The sequence below is a fragment of the Peromyscus maniculatus genome, chromosome 6 (genome assembly GCF_049852395.1).
Source record: "Peromyscus maniculatus bairdii isolate BWxNUB_F1_BW_parent chromosome 6, HU_Pman_BW_mat_3.1, whole genome shotgun sequence".
NCBI classification, from domain to species: domain Eukaryota; kingdom Metazoa; phylum Chordata; class Mammalia; order Rodentia; family Cricetidae; genus Peromyscus; species Peromyscus maniculatus.
Window position 1 is genome coordinate 18,950,450 of NC_134857.1, and position 25,580 is coordinate 18,976,029.

The window sequence follows — 25,580 nt, forward strand, 5'->3', positions numbered from 1 at the left end:
CCTTCATCTCCCCGTAAATTAACAGCTGAAGGACGTGTAGCCCTACAACGTGTGCAAGAGGCCCTGGAACAGGCTCACGTACAGTATATAGATCTTAATTCTCCCTTATTGTATTTGATATTTTGTTTTACTCATTCACCTACTGGAGTGTTTTGACAAACAGGTCCTATTTTATGGGTACATTCCCCAGCTTCTCCAGCAAAAATCATCACTCCTTATCCACAGGCTGTCACTCAGATTATATTTAAGGGAATCAAGATCAGTGTTCAAACTTTTGGTAAGGAGCCAGATATTGTGGTGAAACCATACATCCAGTCTCAAGTAGCATGGTTGCAAGCTAATGATAATGATTGTGCCATATTGACATGCTCCATGCAGGGTCAGTTTGATACTCACTACCCCTCCAATGATGTGTGTCAATTTTTTAAATTGCATCCTGTTATATTTCCCAAGATAGTACAAATGACTCCTATTCCTCAGGCCCGTGTGGTATTTACTGATGGCACTTCACATGGTTTTGCTGTGGTGGTTTCTGGTAACATAGTAAAGAGAATAAAAGTCCAGGGCACTTCTGCCCAGGTGGCAGAGGTACAGGCGCTGTTGCTTGCTTTACAGATGTTTTCTGATGAGAGTGTAAATATTTATACTGATAGTCAATATGTGGCACATGCCATTATGCCTTTGGAAACAACAGCCTACATACCATCCATTTCTTCCATTCATGAATACTTATTGCAAGTACAAGGACTTATATGGTCTCGCTCACATAACCTTTATGTGGGCCATATTAGAGCTCATACTCAATTGCCTGGACCTCTAAGTGAAGGTAATCAGAGGGCTGACGCCATTACTCGTATGGCTGTCACATTAGTCTGTTCTGCCTTTGATAAGGCTACTCAGTTGCATCAGCGTTATCATCTTAATGCTGGATCTCTCCGTTATCATACAGGCATAACCCGGGAACAAGCCATCCAGATAGTTAAATCATGCCCTATTTGTGTGGAATTTTTACCTGTTCCTCATTTGGGAGTCAATCCTCGAGGACTTTTACCTAATCATGTGTGGCAGATGGACGTCACACACGTGCCTTCCTTTGGAAAATTACAATATGTCCATGTGTCTATTGATACATATTCTTCTCTAATTTTTGCTTCTGTCCATTCAGGGGAAAAGGTTAAGGATGTAAAAAATCATTGTTTTCATGCTTTTGCTTACATGGGAGTGCCAAAATGCATAAAAACTGATAATGGTCCCGCTTATAGCAGTACGGGATTTTCAAAATTCTGCCAAGATTTTTCTATTGTTAATAAGACTGGTATTCCTTATAATCCTCAAGGGCAGGCTATAGTAGAACGCTGCCATCGTACCTTAAAAACTTATTTTGCTAAAGTAAAAAAGGGGGAGTTAGGGGCTCATCTTTCCTTTCCACATTCTATTCTTTCCCTTGTTTTATATATTTTAAATTTTTTATCGGTGGATTCTGCTGGAGTATCTGCTGCAGATAAGCACTGGAGGGCTCCTGTTGCAAATCATCCTCTGGTGCAATGGAAAGATCTTTCTACTGGCACTTGGAGGGGACCCGATCCGGTGTTGGTGTGGGCCCGGGGATCTGTTTGTGTCTTTCCACAGGACAATGAAGTTCCTCTCTGGGTTCCTGAACGCTGTGTGCGCCCTGTGGCTGCTGCCGAATCCCAACATGGCAGAGACCTATTGGGCCTTCGTAAAAAACTCTCCCCTTCTGATGCCGATGGGGATTGAGAGCCCAATACGGCCAGCCTTGACAAACATTATTCTAAGCCTAGGAACTGTAGCCATGTGGTTGGATTCCTCAGAAGGTAATGTATGGTAACTTTTTTCAAAAAACATTGAGAATGTACCACACCTTGGAGATTAAGGATAACTCTGAAGGTCAATGAACTTCAGTTGTAAACAGTAGCATGCCAGCTAAGCCTTTTTCGCATTTTGCAACCCCCCTCAAGCTGGTGTAGTACCTACTTTTCAGGAATGGCTCTGTGCAACATTTATTTGCCTCCTGAAATTCATCTAGCCTTTTTTGAAGATACCTCAAAATTTGTGAGCCTGAATGTGGCCATTATTGAGGCCATTAGTTCTACTCCTTGTTTGCTGTTTTTGTTTTCTGTTTTCTTTGTTTCTTAGTTGTTCTCTTGCAGACCTGCCAGCCTAAGTAGTGCTGGGATCAAGAAAAATGGGCCTTGGTGGTTCGTGTTCCTGGAGCCGTGTCCATGCCAGTGGACCGTGGCAGCTAGACACAGATGATGCTCACACGCTCCAGAAGAGACTCTGACATCCCTGTTGCTGTTGTTGCTGTTTTAGCAGTGGTGGTCACTGCTGCTATTGTTTCTGGGATTGCTATTTCATAATTGGTTACTACAGCTAGCACAATGGAGACCCTGGCAGCAAAAGTAGCTACCACAGTTAGTTAATCTTTCTTCTTATTGGGCATGACAAATTTAATTCCACTTTTATACATTATAATTGGCTTTGTAAGTTGTAAAAAATTATTAAAACTCAAGTTCCATTTGCTTATGGGATACCACCTTACAAGGACTCCTATTTACAGCAAGGCTCGTTTTAGAAGGGAGTGGTTCAATTGCCTTTAGCCTCCTGGCTATGGGTGGGTTCGGACTTCTGTTGGTCTTTTCTGTGTCGCACAGATTGCAAGCCCAGTGCCACTTTGAGATCTTTGGCAGCAGTCACTCTACAGCTCACATTGTTGAGTCTGTATGATAATGAGTATTCAGAGACGGGTAATGCTTGGGCGGCTGCCACCAACCTAAGACAGAGCACTTGTGTGGCCTGGGCAAGTGTCTCTATGACGGGTAAGGTGGTCTGCTGGTCCCACGCAACCTAAGTCAGAAGCTCATTTAATAAAAAGGGGGGAACTGTGGGCGCCATGGGCCCTGGCCCCCGACTGGGAGTGTCTGTGGCCTTGCTTGCTTGACCTTGATCAGAATTCCTCCCTATTCGGATTCCCTGCCGGTATCCACCCTTCTGAATGCTTGAGGGAAGTTCCTTGTTGTGTATCCTGCATTTTGGGCGTTAACTACTTAGACGCTAACATTGAGTCTGGAATGTAGACCATTGACAGCGAACTTCTGCCCTCCGGGGGTTCCCCCATTTGTGCTGTAAGCCTGTACGTATTTAAGGTTTCTCCCCTCTTTCAATAAACGGCATTCGACATCCAAACGTACGAATGACTCGCTGTCTCTTGTCTCTATTTTTTAATCCGCAGCCCTTCGCTCGGACATGGTGAACGGGTATTGGTAATGCGGGCATTACCGCTACAGTAGAGTACCCTGTCCTATGATTAAAGTCAATGGGAAACTACAACAGCCTGATCCAGGCAGGATGACCAAGGGCACAGACCCTTTAGGAATGAAGGAGTGGGTCACTCCTGCAGGAAAGCGCTAAAACTTGATAAGAGTAAATACAGAATGGATAGTAGAGAAAGGTAATTCTAAATACTAGCTAAGGACACATAACCAGTTGCATAAACAAAGATTATAATCCATGTGTTTCTGTCATGTTTTGTTGACAATGCATTTGTGCAGATATTTATATTTTCTTTCCTCAATTTCTTTATCATGTAATGTAACATCATTAAGAGAGTATTAGTGGTTATTTAAGTTTGAGATACTAAAAGAATGTTCCTCAAGAAATATTGCCACCAGTTCTAAAATTTATAATGCATTTGTATTTGTACAAGGGATACACATGATTTGCACTTAATTATGACGTGGCTACTCTTTTCATTTGGACTTAAGGAGATATGATTATGTGTTAAGTTGACAAGGGGTGGACTTATGGCTATTCTTATATGTTAACTTTTCTACAACTGGAATTAACTAAAAACCAATCAGCTGTGTACCTTGGTGAAGGAGTTTTTTCTTAATTAAATCATATAAAGGGGGAAGATGTACCTTGAATCCAAATTTTCTGAGGTAGAAAAATACACCTTATGGGATATTTGCTTACACTGTGTGGTGATGTGCCATGTGATTGATTTAATAAGAAGATGAATAAGCAAGATTTCTGAGATGAGAGAGAAGCACTTGGGAAGAAGAAAGGCAGAGATGCCAGTGAGACTTATATATTTTTAAAATGTCTTAACTTCAAAGTGAAAGCCAAAAAATATGTTGCACGGGGGGGGGGGGGAGGTTTTGCTTTTGTTTCCACAGAAAATAAAAAAACTGTGAATTTCTTCAAAATTAATAAAGATCAGATTTGCTTGGGGGAGACCTCCTGAAAATCTCGGCTACAGACTTGAAGAAAAAAACAAGTAAAAATACAATACAGGTGATGTATATGCTGATTCCTCTACATGGAACAGCTCTGAAACTGGAAGAGACATGATAAACCTTGTTGGCTACAGAGTCCTCCTGACTTATTATTACATGCCATCCTTCATATGATATGGATAGAGGTTTGTTACACAGTCCAAACAAACACATAAAGTTGACAGGTGCCTTTTACCTGCTCAAAATATCATCTTTAGCTGACTTGTACACACTGCACATTCTACACTCATGTAAATGCAAATATATATTACCTTTAAAAGTTTGTGTGTTTTCAGAAATAAAGGACTAGATATCAATGAAGATAAGTAACTCAGGTGATCCAGCCTCTCAAAATGCATTTGTTACAGTTTCCTCAAAAATCTACATCTAAAACAACTTCAAAGCCGCTAGTTGAGACGATCCGACCTCACAGACTACTTTCACCAGGAACTCAGATAAGTTCTATTCTTTCCCATCACACAGGGACTTGACAACAGCTAGCTCTCCCAGGATATAATCATTATCTCAATTTTCCCAGGGTCCCCTAAAGATTCAATTGCCCCCAGACAACAAGAAGCAATTTTAAGAACACAACAACCACATTCCCAAGAGCTGGGTTGGGTGATTTTTGAACATTTGGTGGATTATGGCTGTTTATCATTATTTGGTTGGTTGAAAATTACTATTGGTCATAGTCAGGAAGGAAACTAAGCAAAGGAGATTAGATTTGGAAATCTCGTTCTGAAATGAAAAAGGGGAATATAGAAATGATATGGATAAGGGGCAGATTGTTGAATGTACTTTTAAACTAAAAAAGCAACTATCAATCTTAAAGATTTTATATTGGTATGGGTTTTTGTATATTGATACAAATTTGGGTTATTCTTGTTATACTGTATATATGTTTCTACTCTTGTTTAAGGTATTTTTGTATAATGATACAAATTTAAGACTATTTTTGTTATACTGTATATATGTTTCTACTTTTGTTTAAGTTATTGTACCTATGCAGCTCATTTAAAAATAAAATGTAAAGTTCTAGTCCTTAAGTTATTACAAACTATTTAGGATAATTTATAATTGCAGTTTAGTAGTTAATCATGTATGCAATCAAATTTATAGCCATTAAGATGTTTTAATAACATGAGGCTTTTCATGACTCTGAAACACATCTGCTTCTGGCAGCACCAATTTACATCAAAAAAGGATGATGGGCATCAAAGAATCTCCGCATGGTGTTTTCTTTTCTTTTTTGCCTTTGTCTTTTCTTTTTTATTTATTATTATTATTTTATTTTATAATTAATTTAATTTTACATATCAGCCACGGATTCCCCTGTCCTCCCTTTCACCCCCAGGACCCCCCCCCCCCAATCCACCCGCCATTCCTACCTCCTCCAAGGCAAGGTATCCCTTGGGGATTCAGCTCGGCCTGGTAGATTCAGTTGAGGCAGGTCCAAGCCCCTCCTCCCTACACCAAGGCTGTGCAAAATGTCTCAGCATAGGCCCCAGGTTCCAAAAAGCCAGCTCATGCACTAAGGACAGGTCCTGGTCCCACTGTCTGGGGACCTCCTAAATAGTTCAAGCTAATCAACTGTCTCACTTATCCAGAGGGCCTAAACTAGGTACATGGGGGCTCCTCAGCTATTGGTTCATAGTTCATGTGTTTCCACTAGTTTGGCTATTTGTCCCTGTGCTTTTTCCAATTATGGTCTCAATATTTCTTGCTCATATAATCCCTCCTCTTTCTCGCCAATTGGACTCCTGGAGCTCCACTTGGGACTTGGCCATGGATCTCTGCATCTGCTTCCATCAGTCATTGGATGAGAGTTCTATCATGAAAGCCAGGGTGTTCGGCCATCTGATCACTAGAGTAGGTCAGCTAGGGCTTTCTCTCGACTATTGTCAGTAGTCTATTGTGGAGGTATCTTTGTGGATTTCTGGGGACCTCTCTAGCACTCTGCTTCTTCCCATTCCCATGGGGGTCTTCATTTATCATGGTATTTCTTTCCTTGTTCTCCCACCCTGTTCCTGATCCAGCTGGGACCCCCTGCGCCCCTAAGCTCTCTTTCCCCTGACACTTGCCCTCCATTACGCCCCTCACGTCCAGTTTGCTCATGTAGATCTCATCTATTGCTCTGTCGTTGGGCCATCCCTGTGTCTTTCTTAGGGTCCTCTTTAGTAGGTAGCCTCCCTGGAGTTGTGAGTTGCAGTCTGGTTATCCTTTGCTTTACATCTAGTATCCATTTATGAGTGAGTACATACCATGTTTGTCTTTCTGAGTCTGGGTTACCTCACTTAGGATGATTTTTTTCTAGTTCCATCCATTTGCTTGCAAAACTCATGATACCATTGTTTTTCTCTGCTGAGTAGTACCTCATTGTGTATATATGCCACATTTTATTTATCCATTCTTCAGTTGAAGGGCATCTAGGTTGTTTCCAGGTTCTGGCTATTACAAATAATGCTGCTATGAACATAGTTGAGCATGTGTCCTTGTGGTATAATTTAGCATTCCTTGGGTATATACCCAAGAGTGGTATAGCTGGGTATTGAAGGAGATTGATTCCAAATTTTCTAAGAAAGCGCCATATTGATTTCCAAAGTGGTTGTACAAGTTTGCATACCCACCAACAGTGTAGGAATGTTTCCCTTGCTCCACATCCTTTCCAGCATAAGCTGTCTTCAGTGTTTTTGATCTTAGCCATTCTGATGGGTGTAAGATAGTATCTCAGAGTCATTTTGATTTGCATTTCCATGATGATTAGGGCTATTGAGCAATTCCTTGAATGTCTTTCAGCCATTTGAGTTTCCTCTGTTGAGAATTCTCTATTTAGTTCTATAGCCCATTTTTTAATTGGACTGTTGGGTATTTTGATGTCTAATTTCTTGAGTTCTTTATATATTCTGGATATCAGCCTTCTGTCACATGTGGGGTTGGTAAAGATCTTTTCCCATTCTGTAGGCTGTTGTTTTGTCTTGTTGACTGTGTCCTTTGCTCTACAAAAGCTTCTCAGTTTTAAGAGGTCCCATTTATTAATTGTTTCTCTCAGTGTCTATGCTACTGGTGTTATGTTTAGGAAGTGTCTCCAGTGCCAATGTGTTCAAGACTACTTCCTACTTTTTCTTCTATCAGGTTCAGAGTAACTGGATTTATGTTAAGGTCTTTGATCCACTTGGACTTAAGTTTTGTGCACACTGACAGATATGGATCTATTTGAAGCCTTCTACACGTTGATATCCAGTTATGCCAGCACCATTTATTGAAGATGCTTTCTTCTTTCCATTGTACAGTTTGGGCTTCTTTGTTGAAAATCATATGTTTATAGGTATGTAGATTAATGTCAGAGTCTTCAATTCTGTTCCATTGGTCTATGTGTCAGTTTTTATGCCAGTACCAAGCTGTTTTTATTACTGTAGCTCTATAGTAGAGCTTGAAGTCAGGGATCCTGATGCCTCCAGAGGTTGTTTTATTGTACAGGATTTTTTTTTTGTTTTTTGTTTTCCATATGAAGTTGAGTATTGTTCTTTCCAGGTCTGTGAAGATTAGTGTTGGGATTTTGATGGATATTGCATTGAATGTGTAGATGGCTTTTGGTAAAATTGCCATTTTTACTATGTTAATCGTACCTATCCATGAGTGTGGGAGATATTTACATTTTCTGACATCTTCAATTTCTTTTTTCAGCAACTTTAACTTCTTGTCACACAGGTTCTTTCCTTGCTTAGTTAGAGTTACCCAAGGTATTTTATACCATTTGTGGCTATTGTAGAGGGTGATGTATTTCTGATTTCCTTCTCAGCCTGTTTGTCATTTGTATATAGGGGCTACTGATTTTTTTTTTTTTTGAGTTAATCTTGTATCCTGCTATGTTGCTGAAGGTGTTTATAAGCTGTATGAGTTCCTTGGTCGAATTTTTTGGGTCACTTATGCATACTATCATGTCATCTGCAAATAGTGAAAGCTTGATTTCCTCTTTTCCAATTTGTATCCCCTTGATCTCTTTATGTTGTCTTATTGCTCTGGCTAGAACTTCAAGTAGTATATTGAATAAGTATGGGGAGAGCAGACAGCCTTGTCTTGTTCCTGATTTTAGTGAAATTGCTTTGAGTTTCTCTCCATTTACTTGATGTTGGCTGTTGGCTTGCTGTAAATTGCCTTAATTATGTTTAGGTATGTTCGCTGTATTCCTGGTCTCTTGAAGACCTTTATCATGAAGGGATGTTGGATTTTATCAAATGCCTTTTCAGCATCTAGTGAGATGATCATGTGGTTTTTTTCTTTCAGTTTGTTTATATGGTATATTACATTGACAGACTTTCATATGTTGAACCACCCTTGCATCCCTGGGATGAAGCCTACTTGATTGTGGTGGATAAATGTTTTGATGTGTGTTTGGAGTCTGTTTGCCAGTATTTTAGCATCAATGTTCATGAGGGAGATCAGTCTGTAGTTCTCTTTCTTTGTTGCATCTTTGTTTGGCTTGGAAATCAGGGTTATTGTAGCCTCATAGAAGGAGTCCGGTAATGTTCCTTATGTTTCTATTGTGTGGAACAATTTAAAGAGTTTTAGTATTATCTCTTCTTAGAAGATCCAGTAAAATTCTGTGTTTATACCATATGGTCCTGGTCTTTTTTGGTTAGGAGACTTTTAATGACTGTTTCTATTTCCTTAGGGGTTATTGGTCTATTTAAATAGTTTATCTGGTCTTGATTTAAATTAGGTATATGGTACCTATCCAGAAAATTATCCATTTCTTTTAGGTTTTCCAATTTTGTGGAGTACAAGTTTTTGAAGTATGACCTGAAGATTCTCTGGATTTCCTCAATGTTAGTTGTTATGTCTCCCTTTTCATTTTTTACTCTGTTAATTTGAATGATCTCTCTCTGCCTTTTGGTTAGTCTGGATAAGGGCTTGTCTATCTTGTTGATTTTCTCAAAGAACCAACACTTTGTTTCATTGATTCTTTGTATTTTTCTCTTTGTTTCTATTTTATTGATTTCAGCTCACAATTTTTTCCTAGCGTCTATTCCTCCTGGGTGACTTTACTTCTTCTTGTTCTATGCTGTTAAGTCACTACTGTGAGATTTCTCCAACTTGTTTATGTGGGCATTTAGTGCTATTAATTTCCCTCTTAGCACTGCTTTCATAGTGTCCCATAAGTTTGGGTATGTGGTGTCTTCATTTTCATTGATCTCTAGGAAGTCTTTAATTTTTTTATTTCTTCCTTGATCCATTGGTGATTCAGTTGAGCATTATTCAGTTTCCATGAGACTGTAGGCTTTCTGTAATTTTTGTTGTTGCTTTAAACCATGGTGGTCTGATAGAACACAGAAGCTCTTGGTCTAATTGGAGCAGGCAGCTTCTGTGTCTCAGGGAGCTGCTCTTGGGTCAACCCAAGCTAGTTAATTCTGTGACTCACAGATATGTTCTTCGTCTTATCGGGGCTCTTGGTCCAGTCAGAGCTGACAGATTCTGTGTTTCGGGGAGCCTCTGTTGGTCCAATGAGAGGTGGCAGATTCTACTTCTCAGAAAACCACTCTTGGTCTAATGAGGGCTGGCAGATTCCCTGTCTCCTGAGGTTACTCTTGGTCCAATGACAGCTCTTTGTCCAATGAGAGCTCTCTCTCTGGGCCAGATGAGAGCTGTGGGTTGGTTTCCAAGCCTCAGAATGTGGCAGGGGTTTTGTGTGGATATGGGTGGGGGCAGGGCATGTAGATTGCAGGGTCTGCTGTGGGGTTTTGGAGAAGGGGAACCTTCCCACAGGAGCCCTGCCAGCTGGCCGGCAACTGGGACCAAGTTGGGCAGGTGTTCCCTGAGAAAGGCTGGGGCCCAGGGATGGGTCCTAAGGGAGGCCTCCCTGGGTATGGTGTTTTCTTTCATTGTGGCCAAGTCAGTCACTGGGCAAGAAACTGCCCTTGCCTCACCTACTGACAGCATGATGTTAAAATTGTACAAGCAGGACACAAAGGAAGGTGACTGCTGAAATTTGCTGACGAGATAGGACCGTCTTTCAAAGTTTCTTGCTTCACATAAAAGTTTGTCAGATATTCTAGACCTGTAGGTCAATGATGTGTGACCCAACCTTGCAGAGGAGACTTTAGTGATTATCCAGACAGCCAGATATCTCTGTCATTTCAATAGTTTTGGAATTTTCTTGCTCTGCACCTCCTGTTTACTAAGGTAATATTATATTCTTCACAGGTCTCTGATGAGGTTGAAGAAAAGATATAGGTACAGTTTTCCTTAGTTATGATAAAAAGTAAATTAGATACAAAACTTTGAACTTATCAAGATAGAATAGATAATAGAACATTTTCTCTGAATTTGTCAAATACAAATAGACTGGACATTGTGAATGTAAATTTTACTTGATAATTGTTCTTACTGTATATAGTTTTATTGTATTATAGTTAAAACCTTTTCTTTTTATTTAGAAAAAATGGAGGAATATTGTGGGATATTTATTACACTATATAAAGATGTATCATTATAATTTGTTTAATAAAAAGCTGAATGGCCAATAGCTAGGCAGAAGAGACTAGGTGGGATTTCTGGGAAGAGAGAGGAATGCTGGGAAGAAGAAAGATAGAGATGCTAGTGAGACATGAAACAAGTCAGACATGTAGTAAAGAGAAGTAACTGAGTCATGTGGCAGAATGTTACTTAATAGAAGCAGGTTAATTTTAGTTATAAGAGCTAGTTGGGAAAAAGCCTAAGACAAAGTCAAACTTTAATAATTAATAATAAGTCTGCATGTCATTATTTGTGGGCTGGTTGTCCAAAGATAATCAGACAAGAAAACTTGCTACAGCACCTTTACTCTAGACCCTCTGAGGTGGGAAGATCTACCTTTAATCTGGGCTGTGCCTTCTGCTGGCAGCCTATGTAAAGGACATGAAGGACGTTTTCTCTCTTTGACTGCTTGCTCTGGATGTCACTGTTAAGTTCATCCTTTCACTAGCATTAGAGCCTACTTCTTTGGGATTCTGGAATATAGTAAAACCAGTTTAGACATCTAATCTTATGAACTAAAGAACTACTGGATTCTTGGACTTTCTGGTGATAGGTAATTGATTTCATTAGTCGTGTTCATCCATTGTTGGATTATCTGAACTACAGCCTTTTGGCAATCTAATAAATCTCCATATACACATGGGAATTTAATATATATTAAATATATATAAACTCATAATTTAATAAAATATATAAGTATACTATATATTCATATATATTAAATCCTCATACATGTATATGTATACCTGATACATATATAAAATATGTGTGTATGGTGATTTAATAGATATAAATACATATTATATCATATTAACGTATTATACATTTATCATTTATTCACCAATTATTATTAATATAGCATTTAATGTATATTACCTATAATATATTATATTATATACATTATATTAATGTATATTACCTATAACATATTGTATAAATCTAGAGAATTCTGACTAATCCCCATACATATATATGCATATATATATTTATATATATATTGAGATTTGGTCTGGGATTAGTCAGTGTTCTCCAGAGAAACAGAATTTACAGAGTGAATATAAATGTATGGGGGATATTACATATATATTTTTCACTCTATAAGTTCTGTTCCTCTAGAGAACCCTGACTAATACTGAGCTCTAGAGAACAGGAAGGTAATTAGGTCCATGGAGGCAGAAAGTCTGAAGCAGATGGTGGGAGCTCCAGGGAGGGGAAACATGTATCAGGGAGAAATGAAGACAAAGGAGTACATGAAATAGTCTCTGGGTAGAGATCAGAGGCAAGCGCCTCCCAAATCAACAAACTTAAGTATGTCTGGGGCTCCCACAGAATCCTGTAAAGAAGAGGCTTGGGGTTGGATGGTCAGAATTGTTCCACTGAGAAAACTTTGCTGACATATTTCGACACCTTCTAGTATCATTACTACCATTATTTCATGTGCCTTGAGTATGTCTCAGAATACAATTCTGCAAGGTCCAAGAGGCCAATGGTCAGGTTTATTTTCCTCCAAAGCTCCAGTGCAACAGGCTGATAGAAATAAAGATAATCTAAAGATACACAATGTATCTAAATCTGAATATCAGACTGTTGAAACAATGGACCCCAAGGAAATGTGAATTTCCCCAGGAATCTCACTCACACTGTGAGAAGGAGCCCATATCCTACATGGATTGTGATCTACCCCCTACCCTAATCTCTTCCTCAAACATGACCACAGGGATCAAATATCTTACTGGCTCAACAGACCAGAACTAGGCTGTTGTGAGGAAAGTCTATCCCTACATATTCCAGTTCACATGCTAGTTGAAGGCTGTTTCTCCTTGACAGATATTTGCCATGTTGGTGATCAGGAATTATTTTTGTATGACAAAACTTTTAAGGAATCTCAAAATTGTCAACTCAAATATACCCTGCATGTTGTCCCCACCCTGTCCTTTATAAATGTTGAGCCATGTGTTTCAGAACCCACAGCTGCTCTTGCTCAGAATAGTTCCAAATAGTTGGATCCCCATGCACCCCTCAGAGTTTTAAATGTACTCACTCACATTTCAAAATGCAGGGCAGAAAGGGACTGAATTGTTTCCTTGGTGGTCTGCAACTTTTCTCCTTTATAAATTGCACTCATTTTAATTTACCTGAACTTTCACATGTCTGTATTTCCTGTTGTAGTTCTTCCTGCCACTCTCTTTATCATTTCCATGTTTAGAAAAAGAACTTTTCCACAGTGGTCTGATAAACAGTCTTGAAATCTGTGTGCAGAGCAGGATAAGACTACATTAATCTGAAGGTGCACTCTAAACAGTATTTGAAATGGACAGAGACAAGACTACCACACATGTGTGCCAGATATCTTCTTTAAAGGAAACTTAACCAAAAGAAACATTGAACGATACCATCAGAAGTCTGTATTTTTTAATTGTTAATTGACTCAGTGGAACAAGAGCATCTGAACAAATACCTCTTCTTCCCTCAAATGGTTTCCTTGTGAAGCACAGTCTCCAAGGACTGAACTGATAAAGAGGGAGATAAACAGCTGTCTAGGGCTCTTTTTTATAGGTATGTTGCAAAGTCTTAATTTTGGGGTCATTACCAGAGGCGATGCTGTGGATATGCTCCAGAAAACAGAGAATTTTTCTTGGCTTGTTTTGAAATCTTTAAGGAAAATGACAAGTGGTATGTAAGGAAGAGATTTTTCTCTTTAAAGCAATTGACCTGAAATTGTCACATACCAACTGAATTAGTTACTTTCTAGTTGCTGTGACTAAATATCTAATAAGAAACAGCGTAAGGGAAGACGGCTTATTTTGGCTTTCAGTTCAAGGGGATACAGTCATGGCAGGGGTGGAAGCAGGCTGCTCACATTACATTCCCAGTCAGGAAGCAGCAAGCAGACAGAAAGTAGGACCAGGCTTCTTAGCCCCCAGTGACCACTCACTTCCTAAAGGTTATATAATCATCTAAAACAGTGCCACCAGCCAGGGACATGTGAGCCTGTGGAGGACATTTTACATTTTCCCCAATCCTAACCAATTTATCTGAGAACCTAAGCAAAATGTAAAGAAAATGACAGAATTCAGAGACAGCTAGTCAATGCATTTACTCCCTGTGTCCTTTCCTCCCTCCATGATTTTGCCACAGCAATGTTCTCTCTCTCTCTCTCTCTCTCTCTCTCTCTCTCTCTCTCTCTCTCTCTCCTTGGTCTGTCTTTCCTGAGACAGTGTTCCACCTATCCCAGGCTGGCCTTGAACTATCTGTTCTGTCAAGCATGAACTTCACCTTTTTGCTCTCCAGCCTCCACCTCTCAAGTGCTGGGATGATATGTACATGCCATTATTTGTCACTGAGGATGGAATCCAGGGCACATTAGGCAGGCATTCCACCAACTGAGCTACATTCCCATTCCCAGCCTATAACTCACCTTTTAATGTCAGTTTGAATCTTACTTTCTCTTTAACCTCTCCTACCTTGTTTCTACATATGACCATCTTCATCTCCCCAACATCGTCCTTAGTATTCCTGGAATTCATCCAATACTTATATGAAGTTCTGTTTTTTATCTGACAATCTATTTTACAGTAATGTGTACAAGTTCTAAAAGCTTGTAGGCAGTGAGAATATTATCATCTCTTTTGGTATCAGCTCCTTTGCACATCCTTTGTGCAACAGTATAAAATTGAAACTTTCAGGACAAAAGGCAGTAGCAGAGGCAGATGCTATATTCAGAAGCATTAGGCTGAAGTAGCTTAACAGAAGGACCTATCACCACAAATTGGGTTGGGCCAATGGAACTGACAAAGGATCCTAAGACTAGCTATTGTTGGAACCTATTACTAACCATATATCCAAAGGATAATCATGTCATAAAGGCACCTTGCCAAAGAGAAATAAGCTCCTGACAGGACATGAAGCCAGACAGGAGGGCCTGGGAAACAGAGACCCAGACTTTAGTCCTTTCACTTCTTGCTGATACCTTTCTCTGGCCAGACCCAGCATTCATGTATTCTGTTTATGATAGTCACCCCTTCCAGGAACAAACTGAGGTGAAACAAGATGGAGAATGGATATTGGGACAAAAGGGATAGATAGACAGTAACTGCAAGAGGCCACCTTGTGCTGCTGTGTCACCCAAATATTTAATGCTCTGTTTTACTCAAAAGGACCAGTGGATTTATTGATTATTATTTGTGTTACATATTGATCTGAAGATCAGGATTAATCTATAGAGTTTCAATTAAAAAGTATGAATCAGCACTACCAGGTATGGTCTGAATCTTTATGTCCCCACACTTCTGATTCATGCATTGGAACTTAATTCCCTATACAGTAGTGTCGGGAAGTAGAGCATCTAGTACATAATGAGGTCACAAAGACACTTGGTGGGACTTCAGCCTTTGGAAAGGGCCTGAGGGAGCTTCTTCTCCCTTTCTACTAAGTAAGGATGGTGATTATCATCTGTGATGAACAGGCTGTCAATGGACACCTAATTTATAGTCAACTTGAGCTTGAACTTGCCAGCCTCTAGCACTGTAAAGAGTAAATGTTGTTTATGTATTGGGGGAGTATTTTGTAATAGCTGCTTGAGTGCTCTACCATAAATAACAACTTTCTGGAGCCTTAAAGGAAATGGGAGCTAACTGATAGGAATTCAGAGTTCTGTTGTAATCACTGGCTTTGCAAAAGGAAAAGGGCGAAAGGGTATTTTTGTTTGTTTGTTTTTTAGTTTTAATTTTTCTAGAGCTGTACTGCTTATTCAGCATTGTAGGAATACAGGAAAAACACAACAAAACCAAAAAGCACTTAAGACTTCAAAACAACTTTTGTGTTGAGATGTTAGCCAGTGTTAAGATCACTAGAGTTTTACAAATGTCATTAAATATCTGTTAATGCAACTGTTTTAGCTCTCTTTATCACTCCATTAAAGGGAAAAGAGGGGAATTTTTCCTCTATCATATTTGGTGGGAAAATCACATCACTTGGTCCCAAGTATTATTAAGCTAGTAGCACTTCATGTTGTATTTGTAGGAAATATTGCCTCCATCCACTGTGGAGTTCGGATGCAAAAGCACTGTGCTGCACTGAATAGTCACAGAATAAGGACCATAAGAGTGTAATGGCAAAGATCTCTTGTAACATTTGCATTTGTCCTCAGAAGGCAGTTTCCTTTGGTATCATATAAATGAGAATTTTCTTTTGAGCACATCTTTAATTAGTATTTACTAAAAATAATAAATAATCAAATTTGATGATATCATTTTGTCCAAAATATAACTTAGGCTCTTGGCAAACTATAACATGTTTTAGAAATAGACATAGTCTGTTGGAAACTTTCATTTAATTTTAAAGGAAAGCAAAGCAAATCAGAATCCTGGGAGATTCTATGACCAAGGAGTCCTGCCAACCCCAGGCAAAGCTTTTGCAAATCCTAGACTCTCATGCATTTTATTTCCTGCTCACCACTTCCAGGGAAATAGAATTCTTCAAGAGGTTTCAGGGTAATGAGTCTCCCTCGAGGCCCTCACTCTGAATTTTGAGAAGTCTCTACTGAGGCAACTGGCTGAGAAAGGAGTCAGATGTGGGCTGTGTACTTAGTTCTGAAGTGGCAGTTTCTATCCTCTGGGGCACTCTGGTATGACTGGCCTTCACATGGCTTCACACTGATATCCCAAATCCTAGCTTAACTTTATTTGCATCTCATCTCTACTTGAAAGAAAAATAAAACCTGTTAGCTGTATTGACTTCCCATCCACCTCCACACACCTGTGGAACTTCTATCGTCTCCTTGCCTGCTCTTTCTTTAGATTTTATTTCTCCTTCTGTGCATCTCTGTTGCTCAGCTGTGGTGTTGACAACCCACTCAATCTTTTTTCCTATGTCTGCTCTAACCTTTGTCTCAGACAGTCCTCAGATTCACCTTCTTGTATTCAGCCTTTAGAAAAACTTCCATGTCTCATTTCACCTGGTCCTTCAAAAGAAAAGCACAGGACAAAATTGCTTCCTTCCTCCCCTCTGCTCCCTCTTACTCCCTGTTCCTTCCTCCCTTCCCATCTCCCTTACTGTTAAAAGCACTGGGGAAGGGTTTCAATGGTAGAAAACTTGCCAACAGAGGTTAAGATTTCTCTTGCGGTTACTTATGTCAAATACATAGTGTGGAGAATTCAAGATTCTCAGCTTTGAATGGGATTCACTGAGAGAGAATGGAAGTCAAAAGGGAGAGAGATAGAAAATTCTTAAAGGAGAAAGGGTTTGTTTGTTTATTTGACTTACAATCTGAAGACATACAGTCCAGCAAGGTGGCAGAGGCATGGCAGCCCTACCAGAAGGTGGCCCGTTACATTGCATTTACAGTCAGAAAGTACACAGGAAGTAGGGCTAAGGCATAAAACCTCAATGCTCACTTCTTCCAACAAGACCCCACCTCTTAAAGATTCTGTTCTTATCTAACAGCACCACTAGCTGGAGACCAAATGTTCAAACATGTGAGCTTATGGGGGACACTTCACATTTAAAACACAGCATATATATATATATATATATATATATATATATATATATATATATATATGTACAATATACATATGTATATACATACATGTGTGTATATGTGCTATATATATATATAGTATACACACACACACACACACACACACACACACACACACACACACATTATACCCTTCCTAGCTGAAGGTATTTCTGGGCTCTGATGTCTTGCTGTAAGTAGGCAAATACAATGAAATAATCTAAGAAGCTGCAAGCGAATGAACTTTGTTGACACTATCATAAATGCATATAATCAATTCATCTATGTGTCGTGTGGCATAGCCAGCCTATCAAATGTAAACAAGGCCTAGAGAGGATGCCATGACTGATGCGAAATCTCTGGGAATTTCATATCAGGATGAGCTCACAGGGCTCAGAGACAAACAAAACGTCTCTGTTTGAAATTAAGCCAGAAGCATTCGAATTACATCATAGTCAACTGCAGAAGCAAATTTGCACAATCATTGCTGACAACAACAACAAGGCTATTCCCTAATTCTCCAAAAGTATGAGGATCCTAATAGGGATGCATATGGGGAATGAGAGAGATCGGTAGTGCTTTCTGTTGTGCTTAACTGCTTTGACTTAAGTAATATGATATGGGTGACAGGTTCTGATTTTCTGAGTCTCCTTCCCTTTACATGCTGTGAACATACTAAACCAAAGGGGTGCACCTAAAATTGGAGGGTAGACACAATTATCCTTAGACTGGAGAAGGGAAGTTGATCATGCTAAGACTTGGTAACATCTCCCCCTTTGTTCTATTTCTAAAATCCCCAGGAAGCCTTCTGATTCAGAATTTGATTTCCTGTGTAGCTCTATATCCCAGAAGGGATGTGCAGACAGTTGGCCTAGCTCCTGGACTAAGCATGCCTCCAGTTGCACATGAATAAATTGGCTTTCAACAGAGTGAATCTGAATCTGAGGTTACTTTACATGAATCTGGCTCTAGAAATGCATGAGCTGAAAAGCTGCAGTGGAAGCTCAGGAAAGGGCATTGGGAATGAGATGTGGGCATCTATGTAGGTGTACAGAGGGAGATCCTGTGGGAGATGTGGGCATCTGTGTAGGTGTACAGAGGGAGATCCTGTGGGAGATGTGGGCATCTGTGTAGGTGTATAGAGGGAAACCTTGTGGGTTTTTTTCTTTTTTTTTTAAAGTATTCAATTAATTATTTTTCTCTATGGGAAGTTGACATTGAACTTTAAGATTTACTGACATCATATATGTTCTGGAGCTGAGGTCATACTTGAACACTGGGCTAGCCCTTCCCAGTGCCCAATGTCTGCCTAGTCTCTATCAATATACACTATATGAGCTTCTGAACAATCACACCCCAGCTTTCCCATGTATGTTAATACAGACTTGTGTGTATTAATTTAAAGAATGATTTCTTTTTCTAAAGGAAACTCTAAGATGTGAAAGAAGAAACAGAATGAGATTGGAAAAACAATTAAATTGGAGGTACCCTGTAATAGGGTGACAATTAACAGCACAGGTTAGCAAATAAAGAACCTAGTGCCATGGGTGAGCAAAAATTATACAAAATGCTTCTCAGACTCTGGGCCCGCAGGACAACAGGAACTAATCAGAGGTTTTCTTTTGTTTATTTGAGACTGAAACACAGAAATGATCAAATATATTGCTTAAGAGGCAATGGTACAAGAGTATTCACTTCTTGGCTGAGTGGAGAGGTGTTCAGCTTACAGGAGGAGTGGAGGAGGGAACATTCTAGAATGGAAAGCGAATCTTTTGATGTTAAGAGCACACATCAACCGGATCATCCAAATGCATAGTGGATGGTGACTAAAGGGTTTTTAGGTGAAAACACAGAGATATTTTACTGGATATTCAGGAAGTATATTAAAATAACCAATTTCAGAACAAAACAAAATAGCCTTAGCCAGCAATCCAAAATGTCCTTCTCTCTTAGGAAGCTCTTCTCACTCTGAGAGGTTACATGGATTTCTGAATGAGAACATTTATAACATTGACTGGATAGAAGTAATGTCTACCTAAATTAATCAGATCTTTGGGGATTTGCATGATTGAAAGATAATCTTTTATTGTGGAGTTTATGATGTGACTGTCCTTAGACTTTTAACCCTACTGAGTATAATTGGAGGATCTTGGAGGGTTGGATAGAACCCCGGTAAGGAGAGATGTACCATGGGCTACAAATCCCTTCCCTTTAGGAAACCTTTCTTAGCTTTAGGGCTACTTCCCGAATACTGTTTCTTCAGGCTTAAGTTGCTGTTCCCCTTCTGGGGTATTGTGAAATGCTTAATCTTTTAAAGTCAAAAGCAAACAATTCCACCTTAAAATAGCAGAGCTGAATCCACCCCTGGTGCCTGAGGGGGCTTTTTGGAGCCCACTACCTATGATGGGACCCCTCATGCAGCCTTGAGGCAGCGGGGAGGGCTTGGACTTGCCTCTACTAGATGTGCCTCCCCATGGGAGGCCTTGCCTTCTTGTGGAGGGGGAGTAGGGAGTGAGTTGGGGGAGGGGCTGGGGGGCAGGGGGAGGGAAAAGGGGGGTCTTTGATTAGTGTGTAAAATGAATGAAAATTTTTTCTTAATTAAAAAAAAAAGAAGAAAAAAATAGAGCTCACTTTAAGCTGATCTGGCAGCCAGGCAGAAAGGGCATGTATGCTGCACTTTGATCAGATAGATGAAGTCTTCATGCAGGCTGTAGGAGAGCAGCTGGGGAGAGAATTTTTATTTCTCCCTCTCCTTTCTTCTCCCTCCACCCTTTCAAACAAACTTACTTAAACACACTTAAAACTTACTGGTAGACTTCCCTTTTTTTCCTTTTTTTAAACCTGTTGGAGCTAAACTTTTCCCTTCTCATCTGACTCTTCCATAATTTGGATGCACCCTGATGAGGCTACCAGCATATCCTGATACTTCTTTGTCCTTGGCTGAAATGAAGCCCAGGCACTGTACACTGCAAAAAGATCTCCAGAGAAAAGGCAGAGTAAGTGATGGTTTGAAAGCAGATTCAGCTCTCCAGGTTCATCCTGGGATTATACAAGGCTTTGGTGTCATGAAGACACTGAGAATCACACTGTCTTGCTTTTAACAGAGGCAGCAATGACAAAAACTATACAGGTGGCATCATCTCACACACAACTTTACCTCTGAACTAAAGAGAGGAAGGACTTTGTATAGCATGCTTGGGCATGTCAACAGCAGCTGGCAAGGTCAGCACTCATCCTTGACAAACAGAAGATGGCTGCATGCTGACATGTCACAGCATGAGTATTAAAAATAGATCTTGTGGACTGGAGAGATGCTCAGTGAGTAAAACTTGATAACCGGAGTGAGAATTGAGAGAACCAGTGCAGCCCCCCCTCCAAAAAAAACCAGGCACAGTACTTCCAGCCCCTGTGGGCAGATAAAAGACAGTAGAATCACTGGGCAGCTTGCCTGGGATTCACCCAGTAAACAGAGATCCTGTCTTAAACCAGGTGGAAGGTTGACACTTTGGTTGTCTTCTGACCTCCACGTATTCACTGTGATATATACACTATGGCAAATACTCTATTGAACTCACAAATACACACATGTGAACACACACATATATGTGTATATATTATACAATTATATGAAGTATAATTATACCATGTGTATACATATATGCACATGTATATATTATATATGAATATTAATATATATTAAGCTTTGGTGATTGACATGTACAGCAGGAACTGTCTCTCATTGACAGGCTAAACAAATCTTTTTTATGTGTTAAAGGAGTATATAGGGCTGTGGTGCCAGCTCTAACTTGTCCTGCTTCATATGACTATGGTTTCTTCAAAGAATGCTTTTGTGCCTGGTAACATTTCAAATTTGGGAGTTGCTCTAAATCCATCTTTTCAAGAGGTGTATATCTTCCAATAAAAATGATTGACTAGACCTGGGAGATAAGGCCCTACTAGATGAGGGTAGAGCTAACTAGATGAACTAGCATTACCTTCCTAAACTCTGGCATGCTTGACTTATGTGTTTGTTTGAGTTTGTACCCCTATAGCAAATAGCTTCTGAGCATCATTTGTCTCTGTATAGATTATATTGTGTTACTTTGTAGTCCAAAGCTTTTGACTGGGGAGATGGCTCTAGGGGTAAAGTGTTTGCCTTCTATTCATGATAACCTGAACTTGGTCTTTAGAATGAGAAAACTGTTTTTGAGGCATGCTTATGGTCCAAGCCCTGAGGAGGCAGAGATAGGCATGTCTCTCTGGCTTGCAGGCTGAATTGGTGGGTCCTAGACCAAGTGAGAGACCCTGTCTTAAGAAACATGCCAAATGGCATCTGAGGAATGACCTTTGAGGTTGAGGTTGAGTCTTTGAAGACACACAAGACACACTTGCAGCTTTGCATGGCCCTCTATTATTAGAACAATTGCTTAAAGCAGATTAGAAACAAAAGCTTTTCTTTTCTTTGCTGAAGCTGGCTTCTTTTCCCACATCTACCAGGATGAACACACACCCTCTTCTCTAATTTCATTGCCTTTCTAGTTCTCTGTCCCCTGAACTCTTTCTGAGCTGAAGCAACCTGCACTCTAAGTCCATGTTAGTATGTCTGTTGGGAGGCCCTGCTGGTCAGAGGTTGCAATCTGCCAAGGCCTGGCGCTCTTTCTAAGCTGGGCAATATGGAGGACTCCCTTTCCCACAACAGGGGCTTCCCGCTCCCTACCTAACCTTATCTGGAGGATGTCTCTAGGCCTGGATGTATGATTTATATCAAGGATGTCCCTTGACATAGTTTCCTGCAAATGCTCTTCCCCTGCTGCCCACAAGATAATTAAGTTAATGCTCTAGCCATTTTGATAGGGCCATGCTTCCATTAATCCAGCTATATGATAGGTATGTGCCACTTAATGCAAATTAGGGTTTGTCCCCAGGCTTCCCAATCCTATATATTACCTATACACTGGAATAAAGTTGAGTTGTCTCACTGAAGTCATCTCCCAGAGGGCTATCTCCATCATATCCACAGTCATCTGAACCCTGTTCTTTGCTTCTGCGCCCTCTATCCTTGGGGATCCTCAAGAAAGAAGGAGAACCACACATGCCCATTGTTATTGTGCTTGCTCAGCTCATATTTTGGTAGTCATGTTGGTTAGATATTATAGGTATAACTTTTTGACATTCTAGGAGACACAGTCTCACAGCAAAAGCCCGGATTCTCTTGCTCTCCTAATCTTTCTTCCCCCTCTTCCACAATAATCCCTGTGATCCTTGAACCTTTTGTTTGTTCTTTAGTTCACTCATTGATTCATTGATTGATTGATTGATTGATTCATTCATTCATTCTTTTTTTTGCAGGTTTTAAGACTCATCAAGTACCAACTTAGCTTTTAGGAGCATCTATGGACTTCTGCAGAATTTGCACACATTAACAGCATGTTTTAAAAATGAGTGACATCTGAGTTTCTAATCTTGTTCCTCATATCCATCATTGATTCTTGAGCATTTATACAACTTACTTTCTGTGTATTCTATTGTGTAGCTACTGATACAAATAATATATTTTCCAAAAAGTATAACATAGTGTTATGATTCAGGTGGCACTGAATGGATCTGCACAGTATATATGTATACACACTTAAGTTTATCCTTATAACCATTCTACCTTCTCCACCCATGCATGATATGTTAATTTTTGTAGGTAAGTGAAAAAGCCTTTTTTATTCTTAAAAGTTACAAATAAGTAGACAAAGGCAGTAAGCCCCAGAATGAAATGTCCTTCAACTCTGTCAACTAAAATATTTTTGGTTATTTTAATGACTGATTCCTCCTAAGACCATAAAAAGTCTCCAGTGAAACCTTCCAGAACTCATTTTTGTTTTTTGTTTGCTTCCTTTTATTGAAAATATATTTTTCTCACATAGTATATCCTGATTAAAGTTTCTACTCCTTCTACTCCTCCCAGTTCCACCTCACTCCAACTCAATTGATCCCCATTCTGTCTCTCATCAGAAAACAAACAGCCTTCTAAGGGATAATAATAAAATATAATATGATAAAACAAAAGCTAACACATTGGAGTTGGACAAAAGAAACAAACAGATGGAAAAGAGCCTAATGGAAGTGCAACAAACAAATAAACAAAAAAACCACTGGAGACCACTTCTTCACACACTCAAGAATCCTGCAAAAACATTAAACTGGACACTGTAATATCTACTCAAAGAACCTATCGGGTAAAAAGAGAGGAGAAAAAAACATATAAATAAAAGAAAGTTAAAGTAAAAAAAAAATAAAAGATATGATTACAAAGAAAATGGAGAAGCCTTGATTGACACAACATAGTGGGACAATGAACTTCCAAAGTTGTCACAGAGTTCATTTTCTGCTGGCCTTCCACTGCTGGGATGCAGCCTACTCTTAAGAGTAGTCTGTTTCCCCAGTGAGACTGCCTGGGAGGAAATTAAATTTTCATTTTCAAGTATTTATCAATTGGAGATTGCTTCTGGGTTAGGGATGGGGGTGTGTGTCCACTTATTTTAGCTCTAAGACCCCAATCTAGTGCAGATCTGTTTAGGCTCTGTGCAGTCTCCTCAGCCTCTATGGACTCATGTATGAGTTGATCCTGTTGATTTAGAGGGTCTGGTTCCCTATGGATCTTATACTCTTTCCATTTGCTCTTCTGTAGAGCCCCTGCTTCCCGATGGAAAGAAGCTGATGAAGACATCCCATTTAGGACTGAATGTTTTAGTCAATTTGCCTCCTACATGGTAGTCTCTAGGTTAAGAGCTTTGATGAATTCCTCCCTCATCATGACCTCTCTATTCTTATTTGTAAATGATAAGAGCTCACTCAAGGCTGAGTTTTAGCACATAGATTCTCAGGTGGTATTGGAAGTAGGTCTCACAACTGCTTTGTTGTAGCTTCAGATGTTAAGGAATTTGCAATTATATTGAAAAGAGAGTAATTTAAAAGATAAGCTTTGGTACATTAAGTCTGGGAACATATTTGAATATATAGCACTTCTTGTATAAAATGGCTGCAAGCTGTGAGTGGTTCAAGGCTCTGAGGCTGGAAAGGAAAGACTGTAGGATGTAACAGAGCAGGACAGACACAATTTGATTGGTGGAGATGTGAGCAACTTCCTTATTTGGATCATCATCCTGTTAGGAAGTTTCAGAGTATCCAAACAATGCTAGTTGCCTGTGTATGATTGACTGCCTCAGTTTCTTTTATTTTTTAAGTAACCACTTAAAGCAAATGGCCAAGAGTTAACCTGCTCGGTAAAAGTTATGGCAAGCTCTGATTCCAGAAAGAACACCAGAGAACATTTCATTGAAGACCACAGCCTAAAGTTGGTAGTGTTTAAGCTGGAGAAGTTACACAAAATCAGTTTGTCCCTCTGCTTCTCTCCATCTATGCTTCCTCCCCTGCCTCCCCTGAGATCTCTCTCTCTCTCTCTCTCTCTCTCTCTCTCTCTCTCTCTCTCTCTCTCACACACACACACACACACACACACACACACACACACACACACACACACAAACACACATATGGTCTTGCCATGTAGCCCAGGAACTCTGGGCTCTGCTCCCTGAGTGCTGCGGTTATAAGTGTATGCTGACCAATTAGTCCCTCCTTCAGTTAAAGAGTTCAATTAAGAAATCTCCTTTAGTTTTTTCTTCTTTTAAAAATCTTTTTAATTTCTATGGTTCTATAATTTTAAAGCAGAAATGTCAACACTGGAACAAGTTATTGTATATGTAGTTCACAGAAAATAGTTAGAAATCACATAGTTTTTTTTTTATTTTTTATTTTATTTTTTATGTCTTTCCCTATTTGCAGTAAGGTAAAACTCTAACCCATCTTAGTTTAACACAAATGACAATCCGGATCCAATTTCTAACCGTTTTATGTTAGTTACATCAATTCTATTCACCTTTATTAAACGTCTTAAAGAATCAAACAAATGCCTAGGAGTCTGTGGTACTGTGCTGTAAATGGCTCTTTGTTCTGGTTTTTCTGTGATATTTCTTTTGCATTTTACTGCCAAAGAGAGAGAGAGAGAGAGAGCTTGTAGTGCTGTGGGCCTCAAGCCCACTCTCAGGATCTGTGCAGAGCCAACCCATCAAGAGTCTTCTCTTTGACTCCTGTAGGAAAGGCTGCTCTTCCTGGCAGCAAGAGGCCTGCAGCTGTAGAGGGAACTAACCTCCTTTCCCTGCTCTGGCTCAAGCCAGCAGCTTCTCTTTCACAGT